This window comes from Vicugna pacos, chromosome 23 (genome assembly GCF_048564905.1).
Source record: "Vicugna pacos chromosome 23, VicPac4, whole genome shotgun sequence".
NCBI classification, from domain to species: domain Eukaryota; kingdom Metazoa; phylum Chordata; class Mammalia; order Artiodactyla; family Camelidae; genus Vicugna; species Vicugna pacos.
Window position 1 is genome coordinate 6941822 of NC_133009.1, and position 12286 is coordinate 6954107.

The window sequence follows — 12286 nt, forward strand, 5'->3', positions numbered from 1 at the left end:
GATAGGAAGTCTTGGGTGGAGTCTATGCGCACTGCTGATCATGCACATCTGAAGTTCCAGGCACCGTGAGAAAGGTTCTAGTTAGGCTATTGCATTTGCATCTGTGACAACTTGAAGGGTTAATATCCTCATCTCCATTTTTATTAAGGAGGAAACTGAAGGTCAGAGAGGTTCAGTAAGGAATCCAAGGTCACACAGCTGGTATGTGGCCCTACAAGGTTTCAAGCGTAGTTTCCTCATTCTAAAGGCCATATTTTCTCTTCCAAAGCCTGGGGTCCGTGGCTCCTGGACTTCTGACTTTCCTCCATCTCTATCCGTCTGCCTCTGCCTGCCCTCTCTGAACATTTACTCAGAAGTTTTGAGTTCACAAAATAGTTTATTACTGGGTCTGGCCTCTTGGTGGACAAACTCAAGCCCGGTGAGCGAGCTGACGAGTCTGTGGTCGCTGACACTCAGGACAGGTTGGCGTGGGCTCCCTCACACACCGCCTACCACGGCCACGTTTCCAGTTCCCTCCCCCCCGTTCCCATTCTTCCAACCCAGTCTACGGCCAGGGGTATGGCTCTCACCTACTCCTGCCACACAGGAAGCAAGACCTCCTGTGCCTGGGCTCCGAAGTCACCTTGGCTTTCCTCACCACCCTCTCAGTTTGAAGCCATGAGATCCCCCTGAATCGTGAAAATTGGAATTTTACAAGTGGTTTCTGCCATTTTGGACTCCCAGGACAGATGAAATTTTTGCTAAACACTTTCCATTTTTTTTCTTGAACTCACAGTTTTTAAAAATGCCTTGGAGGCATTCGAGTCAACTGCGCTGACTTCTGTCTCAAGACTGAAGAAACAAAGGTGGGTGAGAATGACTCTGGCTCTTGGGGGGCCCAGGAGGTTGTCAGAAGTTCCTCATGTCATCCACTGCGTTTAAATGCTTCACCTAACCCTGACACGTGCGTCACCGGTTAAGTTGGCGTCTTCGTGTTAAGAAACTTGACCCACTGATTTAAGACAAGAGTGTGTAGTGGTCCTTTGTACCTTTGCCTGCTCCTGGTAACAGCATTTTGATTTTTCTTTGAAAAACCTCCGCTCCCCCACGCTCAGACCTTGCAGCCTGGGAGCAGTTGACCCCACTCGTGACGCCAGGAGTGGGTGTTGTAACCCAAGCCAGGCGATGAGGTTCAGTTCTGGGACTTCGGTCGAAATCCCTTCCAGAAGAAGCGAAGCTAGAAGGGTTAACACCTGGAGTTGCTGGGGCCGTCTTGACAATGCCTACTGGCGAGTGGAGCCAACTAGAAAGTCCAGCTGCGAGATGACTAGGCCTGGTAAGATCTCTGTCTGCAGCCACTCCTGATTCCCTCAGGGATTTTGCTCAAGCCAGGTGTAATTGGCTTTTTCCCCCAGTGTGATGGAAACACTCCCACTGATATTAGACCTGAGGCCTATATTCATTTTAAAAAAATGTTGCCTCTCCCCACTAGCCCCAGGGAACAGGAGTGAATTCTCCTTCCTCCTCCATCTCCTGCTGTGCTTTGATCGGTAGCCCCACAGGGTTGTCCCTGGAGTATGGTTTAGCCTGACTTCATCAGGGTAAGCCTGTCAGAGTGTGAAAGCGGCGAGCCTCCAGGCAGCACTGTCCTGATGGGGTGGGTGAGGCCATGGAAGGGCTCAGAAGAGCCCTCCATTTGGGGTGGCCCTGGCTGCACTGAATCCCAGGAACGGCCCTAAGGATGTTCGGTTGCCGTGAGCGGGTGAGGGGGCAGCCGTCAGTCAGTGGGCAATGGTACAGCCCCCTGACACCCCGTCCGCCCTGCACCTTCTGATTCCTGAGACTGAGGTCACTGTCTTCTTTGCCTCCAAGCTCCACAATATCTGGAGTTCTATCCTTTCCCATCCATGGCCCCACCATCCTGGGAATCAGCTGGGGGTGATCTTACCCACAAGAACAAAGGGACATGGGATTTTGCAAGTGTTGCTGTGAAATCTAAACGTCAAGTTTCAGACAGGTCACCCGAGCAGGGGATTGCTCCACACACAAGATAGTGTTACAGTGCCGAAAACTACCAGGACTCCGGCGGGTTGCAGACGGCTTTGTCTGTCACGCCCTCTGTTTGACCCCTCCCTCTGTCTTCCCAGGTCCCTGCACCCGTCTCGGCTTCTGGCCATACAAGTGCTGAGAGAAGCAGCACTTGTATGAATTACCTCCGCAGCCTAGGACTAACGAGGCAGCCATGCTCACAGGGTCCTGTGTTCCCTCTGGGAGCCCTTTCCAATCGGACAAGACTCAATGTCTTTCTGTCTTCAGCTTGGCCATGGCCCAGTCCGCAGGTGCCTCCCCAGTCCTGGATGCTACCTTGGCTGGGGTCCTTCTGTATTTGAACTGCTCTCCCAGTGGCCACCCCCATCACAGACTCCAGATAATTGGCTGGCCCCCTGCGTTACCCGCTGCTCTGCCCTATTACTTTACAAGCACCGTCTACTTTCACGTTAGCACAGAGACACTTGCTCTTTGGGGCTGTCTAGTTCTGGCCCGCCTGAGCTTTTTCTCCAGCCCCAATCTGTGCCGCAGTGTCTGCGTTGTCTGGTTCCATCTAGCTATTTCCTGTCCTGCAAGGTCTCCGTCACCTTGAACTAGATCAGTATCACGGAAGGCAGTAAGGTGGAGGAGGAAGAGGCTCTGGGACCCCCTGCAGGGCACGTGCCTTGGTTCTGGCTGCAGTGGTGGGAGGTGGTGGGAGGTTCATTCACTCATCCCATCCCTGATTGACCAGCAGGACATAGCAGCCTGGGCGGCCTGGACTGTGAGAGCCGTCTTTGGCCTGGACCCTAAGCCCTAATCTCATTAGCCTAATGCCCTCACTAAGTTTAGCTCATTTCACTTATTCAAAACCGCTTTAGCATCAAGTGTGTGCCTAGCTTTGCTATGGCTGCAGGAAGAGTTGTGAAAAGGCTACTGGTGTAGTTGGGTTTAAAATTTACACTCGTGAAAATTACCCAACAGCATAATAAAATGAGACCTGAATGACACAAGAATGTCCCTGAAGGGTCTGCGTTTTGCTGTTGGTTGAATCAGAAGGTAAGTGCTCTGGGTATTCCGAGGATGGCAAGATGGACTGGGCGCTGGGATTGTCGGGGCAAGTCCATCAGGAGTTGATGTAGGTCCTGAAGTTTCTAAGGATCTGGATCAGGTGGGTCTGAACTTCCAGGGAGTGGCTGGAACTCAGGGAGTCCCGAGCTCTGGGGGACCACCCCTCTGAAGAGTGTCAGGGTTGTGGTCCTTCTAACTGAAGCCATGAGTTGTTGTCAGGGCCAGTGGAAGATGAGGAGAGAATGTGGCTCTTCTTTCTCCAGCTTTGGGGAAAAAGTAGGAGCTTGCCTGTCAAAATAAGTGACATTTACTGCTAAAGTCTTTGACACAGATCAACTCATTTAATCCCCCAAACAACGCTACGCAATGGCGTTTAGGTTATCTCCTGCTTTTAAAGAGAAGGAAGCTCAAAGAATTTGAGGCCCCAGAGCTGCGTCAGGATTGGAACCCGCGTGTCCTCAAAATACTTGCTTCTCTCACCCTGTCCTGTTGCCCACCGCACCCCACCCCAGCCCTCTTTCCTGTGGGTCCGGGTGACTCATACTCTTCCTCGGCAGACGTTGTGGTTTTTGATTCCGGGTAAATGAAGTCATCTGGCTGTAGCCGCGCCCACTGGCCCCGCGGCCCCGCGCTCCTGAGGGCCCTCAGCTGCTGGAGCAGCAGTTCCGCCTCTAACGATGCCTGTGTTTTGGTTTGCTTGGAGTTTTCTGCTTGTTTTGGTTTTTGGTTTTTAGAGTTATTTCTCTGAAAGAACGTGGACCAGGTTCCCCAAGGCCGAGCCAAGGTCATTTAAGGGATGGGCTCAGTTACCGAAGAAAGCCTCTCTCACACAGCAGGAACAGGTGTTCTTGGCTCAGGTGTTTCCTGCCTTTCCGGAGTTTCGCAGGCTCACGGTTCTCGGGGCGACTTTGTCTTCCCTTTTTGTCTGAAGCAGCCTTAGGCTGATGGGTCAGAAGCCTGCTCCTCACCCCAAAGCCCTTTCTCTTCTGCGCAGTGCCCCTCCCGGCCCTGATAAATGGGATGTATTGGTCGTCAGTGTCGCTCTCCCAGAAGTCCCAGGGTGGGTGTGCAATTAGGTGCACGTCTTACCTGCGTGGAGATGTGGAGGCAAGTAATACTGAAGAAAGCAGAGGAGGTGAATGTACATCGAATGACTTCCACGGACTAGGCACTGTGCCTTTTATACATACATATATATATTTTTTCTTTTTGAGGAGGGAGGTAATTAGGTTTATTTACATCTTTATTTTTAGAGGAGGTGCTGGGCATTGAACCCAGAGCCTCGTGCATGTTAAGCATGCACTCTACCACTTGAGCTGTACCCTCTCCTCCCGCCTTATATGTGTGTCATGTATTTTAAAGTTGAATCTCAGAAGTAGAATATCAGTGCTATTGGCCTCATCTTGCAGTTGAGGAAACTGACACTCAGAGAGGTCGCAGCGACCTGCCCATCCAGGCCAGAGCCAGGATTCTCTTGGTTCTGAAGCTGCTTTTCTGTCTGTGTCAGGCTTCATCCAGCTTGAACTTGATCCTTCAGGCAATGGGGAGTCACTGAAGGTGCTTCGCAGGAAACCGAGGGGCTAAAGGAGTATTTTAGGAAGACTGATTCGACAGTAGGGAGTGGGATGGAGGGGAGAGAAGCGAGGCCAAAGTTGTGAGGACCAGTTAGGCGGTTACTGCAACAGGGCCACCTGGAGACCCCTCCAGGAAGTGGAAAGGAGGGATGGCTGCAAGGGACGTTGGGAGAGAGAGATCAGGAGCTCTCAGCAGCCGAGTAGACCAGACACGACGGGGACACCCTTCCTTCTTTCTGATCACTGAGGGTCTCGCTGGCTCTCGGCCTGCCAAGGGTGGGACCCAGTTGTCACTTCTCCTCAGGCCAGTTCGTCCAGGAACAGAGGCACGTGTGTGGTGAGAAGGTGCCCTGCTCTTCCTGGCAGGGCTGGGCCTGGATGGCTGCTCTTCCTGGGCAGAGCCTAGCCCTTGAAAGTTCGATTTATCCAGCCCAGGGACTGCCTGATGGGTGCTCAATAAACTGTAATTGGCAGCGCGGAGCTCAGAAGCGTCTCCGAAATAGTGAGCAACACTGTTTACGAGCAACTTACCTCCTCAGCTGGAGGAGACAAAGGAGTCTAATGACTCCTCCTTTACTAATGGGGAAACTGAGGCTCAGAGGTTCCACGGCTTTCCCACGGTCGCCTGGAGAGCCAGAGGGCAGAGTTATGATTCAAACGCAGGGTCCCCAGGCTTAACCTGGAGTCCTGCCGCCTTCTCAGCCCTTCTGTCTGTGGTGTCCGGCGAGCAGGGGGAGTTAATGGCGAGCCTTCCCACGAGTATGGCAGTTTACAGCTTAAACAAAACTGCTTCCCATCATTACCTCATTTGATTCTCACAGCCGCTGGGTGTTATTACTCTCATTTTATAGAGGAAGAAACTGAGGCTCAAAGAATTTAAGGATATGGTCATTCCACTGTGAGCAATAGAGCTGGAATTCAAAATGACGTCCTCTGACTCCAAGTCCGCAGCTCTGTCCCAGAACCTTGAGGATGAGAAAACACACGAAAAGTAGGACAGCAAAGAGGAGAAACCGAAGAGTCAGGGGAGGCAGTGAACGCAGCCTCGATGATGCTGGAGGCCTCCAGGTGCAACACCATAAAAGCTTCTGGATAACCCGGGAGTTCGAGATTTGCAAACATTAACTACTATATATAAAATATGGCACAGAGAACTATATTCAATACCTTGTAGTAGCTTTTGGTGAAAAAGAATATGAAAATGAATAGATGTATTTTAATGTGTGACTGAAGCATTGTGCTGTACACCAGAAATTGACACGACATTGTAAACTGACTATACTTCAATTAAAAAAAAGTTGTAGAAATAGATTAAAAAACAAATTTCTTCTGTATAGCACAAGGAACTATACTCAGTATCTTGTAGTAATGTATAATGAAAAAGAACACAAAAACGAATATATGTATATGTTTGTATGACTGAAACATTATGCTGATCACCAGAAACTGACACTGAGTATACCTCAATAAATAAAATGAATAAATACATAAAGCATACACGTGTGATCTACAGGGACATCAGTCCATCTGCGTGGGGAGTGAGCGTGCCTCTTCCCAGAGGAGGATGCGTGGGAGAAACGGTCTCTAAAAAGTCTCCCCCGTTCCTTGCAGATCTGGGGAAGAAAAGAAGCAAGGGAAAGAGGAGAAACGGACGTATCATCACTTGTCTGTTTGGTGTCCAGTAAATTAGGCCAAGAGACTGGATGGATGAGACTTAGCTACTCAGGCGACACACCACATGGTCCTGTTTACATCTCCAGCACAACCTTCCCTTCTCCCCCACCCTTTCACCCAGCCACATGATCTCACGATCTCACGTTATAAACCACGATGCTCCCGCCAAGGAGGAAGAAGTAGGTGCAGCCTTGAGGCTGGGAGGTAAGTTGCTTTGTCCCAGAGAAGTGGAGGAGGATGGAATGGGACTGCCCCCGCTCCCCATCTCATTTGCTGAAGCCCTGCCCCGGGCTGAGTCAGGACTCCTGATCCCAAGCCCTGTAGGAGCCACCAGCTTCCCCGGGGTGGTCAGTATGGCTTTTGTGGTGGGCTTAGAAAGGTGAATTACCCCCTGGCTCGGGTTCTCTTTCCGCTCGTTCTTTGCCCACCTTCCAGAGAAACACTGTGGTGGGGCCCCTCTCAAGCCAGAGAGGGGAGAGGCCAAAGGACTAGAGATGGTCCCTGTGGGGCTGTGTCACTGCTCGCGCTCAACCACCACTCACCAGCTGAACCAGCAACTCTGGCCTGAAGGCTGCACTGTGGGCTCATCGTAGAGAACTCACAGGGCTGGGTGTCCTGACCCTGGGTTCTGGCTCTGCCACTGAGAAGGCCCAGTATATTATACAATGGCAGTATGCCATAGGCGCTTACTAGGTAACTGACGAAGGAGTGAGGGAAGGGATGAAATAATTAGCTGACCTTGGGCAGATCACGTCCCCCTCCGGGTCTTGATTTCCACGTCTGTAAAAGGGCCATCAGATGTGGGCCTACCTCTCCCTCCGGGCAGTCTCCCAGCCCTCAGGAGTAAATGAATGGGTGATGTTTACACACAGCGAGGTCTGGGCGCACAGGACGGACTCGACAGCAGTTGACATTTGAGCCATCTCCCCTTGGGTCACAGCTCCAGAGCTGCTTGCTCTGTGGTTGGGACGGGCTCAGTCCTCAGGCTCCTGAAAGTCCTAACCCTAACATGGCAGAGTCCTCATTTGCTTGGTCACCTGGGTACCAGGTCGCTGCCCTCGAAATTAACCCGCAGTTCCTTTCTCTCCCAAAGAGCTTGCCCACCTCTGGGGAGAGCGCTCCGATGCACTGACTACACTCAGCCCGGCCCGGTGGGGTGAGGAAAGGAGACAGCTCACGGATCAGCTCATCCCAGCTGAGCCTCTTATGGAAACACTGACAGACCCTTCAAGACGTGATGCCAGCTCCCACAGCGCCTTTCCAAGCCCCCAGCACTGAGCTAAATATAGTCACAGGAGGGAAGGTGGTGTGGATTTGGAGGGTGGGGAGGGACTAAGGAGAGGGAGGGATGAAGCATAGAGGAGAATGGGAGGAGAGAAGAAAGGAGGGGGGAAGAAAGGAGGCAGCAGTGGTCTGAGAGAAAGAGCGAGGGAAAAAAACCTTCATTAGGAGCCAGGCCCGCATTAGCTTAACCTCAAGGCAGCGCTTAAGGTGGCCTAGGGTACCAGCCAGTCTGCCCTTGGCCTTGGGCGGGGGTAATGGCGGTGGCGGCAGCTGGGCTGCGGTGGTGGTGGGCCATTCAGGTGGCTGGCTGCGGGCTCGAGGGTGGCCTGGCGGGGTGGGACTGTGCTACAGCACAGTGAGAGGGTGCAGCCTCAGGGACGCCTGGGAGAGATCGGCTCCCGTTGCATCAAACTCCTGGCCTGGCAAGGCTGGGGAGTAACAGGCAGCTCGAAGCAATGGAAGGTTGGAGCACGGAGGCGGGAACGAGTTGGGAGGGCAGACCAGCTGAGCTGAAGCTGCCCAGCTGGCACTGGGAGCTGGCTGGACTGGTAGGGCATGGAGAGCACTGGGGGACGGTTTGGGGGAAGAGAAGAGGGTGCTGAAGCCCCAGCACCTGGGAGGAGAAGCACGATGGGAGGCTGCCAGAGAGCTTTGGGGAATCCACTGCATTTTGGTCTAAACCCTAAAACCGTGCAAACATGATATGCAGCTGGATTTGCTTTCACAAAGTGCTTTTAAGTCTATAGCTCTGGCCCCTTGGGACATGGGACAGGCTCTGATCAAGGCCCCTGGCTCTGGGGGGTGAAAGGTGGGTGTGGGGGATCTGGAGGGGGATGGGTGCGTTGGCTGCTCTGAGTCTGCGGATGGAGCTGCTCCAATTGCAGTTTGGGGCGGCGGTGGAGGGGGGGCGCTGGGAAGCAGAAGACTGGAACTCCCATCTTCCTCAACCCGCTCCCATTTCCCCCACAGATTCTGGAAGAAATGGGCAAGGGAAGAGGGAAAAAAGTGGCCTGCTCTCTCGCTGGTGTGTGAGCACAGGAGGGGATAGATAAATTAGCCTTGTCACCCTTCTCCCAGGCTCCACGGGAGCAGAACGGTCCCTGTTCCCCTCGGGAAGATCAGCCATCATTTATGAGCTCCTCTGGAGGGGCCACTGCAGGACTATCCATCTTGGCTCCCTCCCTCCAGCTGGGGGGGGGAGGGGAGCAGCTGGTGGTGCCTGCGGGCTTTGTGCTTCTTAAAGGCACAGGAGGCTCTTGATGGAGGGCCTGGGCCCAGCTCACACCAGAACCCTGGGCAACTTCCAGTTAAAGCAGAGGTGAAACCCAGACCTAATGCAGGGAGAACCCAATGATGGCAAAGGATGGGAGATACTCTTTGAGTGAAGGATGAAGCGCCGGTCTTGTCTAGACCTGGCATCCTCAGGGGCAGCTTATCCGGGCTCTGCTAGCATTGGCCCCAAACACAGCCAGCAGGATAGACGGAAGTTCACTGGACCTGTTGGCACAAACCAAAGCTTAACGGCTGGGAATCTGGGGAAGGGGTAGAGGCATAGGTACAACAGGAGGGTGGAGCTAAAAAATTTTCATATCCTAGGTTTGGCGGTCAGGAAGCATCACATGACAGTCCAGCCTTCCTCCTTGTCGGAGAGAATAACTAAGGGTGCAAGACTCCCCCGAAAAGGAGCCCACGCAGAAAAGGGAGAGAATGAGGGGCTAAGGGGAAATGAGGAGGTGATGGTTAGACGAGCTGGAATGGGAGAGGAAGGGAGGAGAGCGAACAAAGCAATGGCCAAATGGCGGGAACTTAGGATGAAGATGTGGGCCGAGGGGACTAGGTAAGCAGAAGCAAGAGGTGAGGGTGCAGACCCAGGGAGACAGGCTCAGGGAATAGACGGGGTGAGGGCGACGGAGGGCACAGAGCTCCTGCACGGCAGGCAGAGGGACAGGCTGAGGGGGAAGCCGGGAGGCAGGAACAATGGGGGAAACAAAGGGAGAAGGCAGGTGCCAGGAGAGGAGGGGAGGGGAGAGGACGCGGGGAGAGGGGGGCTTGAGAGCGGGGAGGAGAGGGAAGGCTCCGCCAGGGAAGGGTGTAGGTGGGAGGGCAGGGAGCCAGCACAGGCGAGCTTGCTGCTTTCCCCCTCTTTCGTTTCCATCGCTATCAATAATACATTCCCAAGGAGCCGCCTTTGACAGCAATTAAAAAAGCATTCATGCTCCCAGAGAGAAATTGAAATGATTTCCTCCCACTTCCCTACGCTCTCCGGGCAACGGTCCCTAGCGATGATCAGTCCGTGGTGTGCAGTCCAAACGGGGACACACGAGGGAGGGGACGGACAGGGACGGGGGAGGATTCTCCACCCTCTTCCCAGAGGTGGACTCTCTGAGTATTTTATACCAGGCTCCGGTGGGGGTGGGGGTGGGGGCTGGGGGTGCAGGAACAGCGGGGGATTTTAAATTTCACACAATCAAAAGGCTTTCTTAATGACCGAACCTCAGTGAGCCTGAGATGGGGGCTGGCTGGTTGGCGAGAGGTGACCCCTGCCTCTCTTTGCTAAAGGACCAAGAATCTGGGAGTTTGCACGGTGAGGAGTACTTTCCAGAGCTGATTTCAGTTCAGTAGCCCTTTTCCCAGCTTCTACTGTGTGCCAGGACCTCTGGCAGGTGGAGAGGGTGTTTCAGAAAGAAGAAGAGGGTGTCTGTCTTATCTGATGGACAAGAGACACACTGAACTACACAAGGACCTGGGATGGCAGGCAGATGGTGGGAGGAGGCACTGAGAGCACACTAAATCCGTAGAGGAGCGGGTAGAGAAGGCCAGAGGCACAGGTCAGCGGGAGGAGCTCTTTCCCAGGATAGAGGAACAGGGGACTGATCATGGCTCCACCTGTCTCCTCCGTACCTCCAGGACCCAGGCTCTGCGCCAGGCACTTTAAGTACATTACCTTTTGCTTGACCCCCCCCCCACAGCTACCCTACAAGGAGGCAAATGTTTTAATAGACTAGGAGACCAAAGATTAGTGAGATCACGTAGTTTGCTGAAGGTTATGCAGCTGTTGCTTCCTGCTGGGAATGTTTGATTCCAGAGCCTGCTTACTTAGCAATTTCACGCCTGGGAATTTATCCTCCAGATGACCGTGCATAGGAGCCCAACGACACTGCATCCAGAGTTGCTCGCTGTAACAAGCTTCTTCATAGCAAAGGATTGGAAACGACCCAAATGGCCATCATAGGCGACTGGTTGAATGGATTTGTAGACAATGGCATACCCGTGAGTCGCCGAGAGAAACGGAGAACACCTTGTGTATGGGTGCGGAATAATTCCCAGAGCACGTTGCTGAGGGAAAAAACGCAAGCACAGAGCGATGTGTATAATATGCTGTCATTTGTTTAACAAGGGTGGGGGGGATTATTTATATATAATTACTTCTTTTGCCTGATGTTTACATGGAAGGACATACAGAAAACATAACGGTGGTTGCTTCTGGGAAGAGTAACTACATGTTTGGGGATCAAGAATGGAAGGGAGACTTTTCATGGTATATTTTTTAATTAATTTATTTGGGAGAGCAGGTAATTAGGTTGATTTACTTATCACTGTGTTTTAGAGGAGATGCTGGGGACTGAACCCAGGACCTCACGCTTGCTAAGTATGTGCTTTAAGCCCATGAGCTATATCCTCTCCACTTCATAGTATATTCTTCTGTAGCATAAGTTTTGGACTTTTTGAATATATGACCTATTAAAAATAAAGAAATAAAATGAAAAATAGATGGCTCTGACTGAGGCGAGCTGCAGTCTCAATGAGCTGGGAAGCGGAGAAGACAGCTGACAGAAGCGGTTTGGTGACGAGAGGTGGTTGGTACTGGCTTCGGAAAAGCCTGCATTTGGATCTGCACCCGGACATTTATTAGCTCTGAGTCTTTAGACAAGTCACTGAGCCTCACTGAATCCCAGGGGACACATGTGTGAAGAGGGATTCTCCTTCCTCATGGGCTCTGCTGTGGAAATGACACGGGAGGGCGCAGGCGTGCGCTTGGAACGCCTGTCTGTGGAGGAACCAGGAGGAGGAGGCACCTGGGTGCTGCTCCTGCCTGGTCGGGAGTAAGGACACCTCACCGATTCCTGAAGGTGTCAGGGCGTCCCTGAGTGAGCCTGTGCTGCTGGGGAGTCTCCGGGGAGGAAGTATGGAGCCCATCAGGCGGGAAGCGTTGGCTCAGCAGCGCCCTTTTGCTGGGGCTGAGTTGCTTCCACCAGGAACTGCAGGGCCCCGCAGTGTGCCGCTGGCCAGGAACCCTGAGGGCAACCCCAGCCCTGCTCCAACTTGAAGACCATCTCACTATATCTGTCTATTTTTTTTTTTTTGCAAGGAAGTTTTCAGTTGCCCACACCTCAAACATTCTTCTTTCCAGTCCAAAGGTAGTGGTGCCTTTCTGACAGTTGCGCTCGGCGAGGCCCCATCAGATGGGGAGAGAAGCAGAGGGGGGACCTGGCAGACTGGACTCAGAAGATCTCTGTCCAAACTGTGAGCTCCAGGCCCCTCTTTCCACTCCCGAAGCCTCAGTTTCTTCCCCTGTAGGATGGAGATGCACCTGTGACGGTCAAATTATACGGTAGAAGCCCTGTGTTAGTGAGGAAGCTGGAAAGTTGCCTGAAGCAGTCTTTTTTTGGTTTTTA

At 52.7% G+C, this 12286-nt stretch overlaps 1 long non-coding RNA gene across 1 annotated transcript; it reads left to right on the forward strand.

The window, feature by feature from the left end:
* The first annotated feature begins 768 nt into the window (after positions 1–768).
* LOC140688601 (uncharacterized) lies at positions 769–7624 on the forward strand. The gene is made up of 4 exons (XR_012063299.1): positions 769–1315; positions 5504–5720; positions 6264–6530; positions 7420–7624. It is a non-coding gene; the product is annotated as an uncharacterized lncRNA (long non-coding RNA).
* The last annotated feature ends 4662 nt before the right edge of the window (positions 7625–12286 follow it).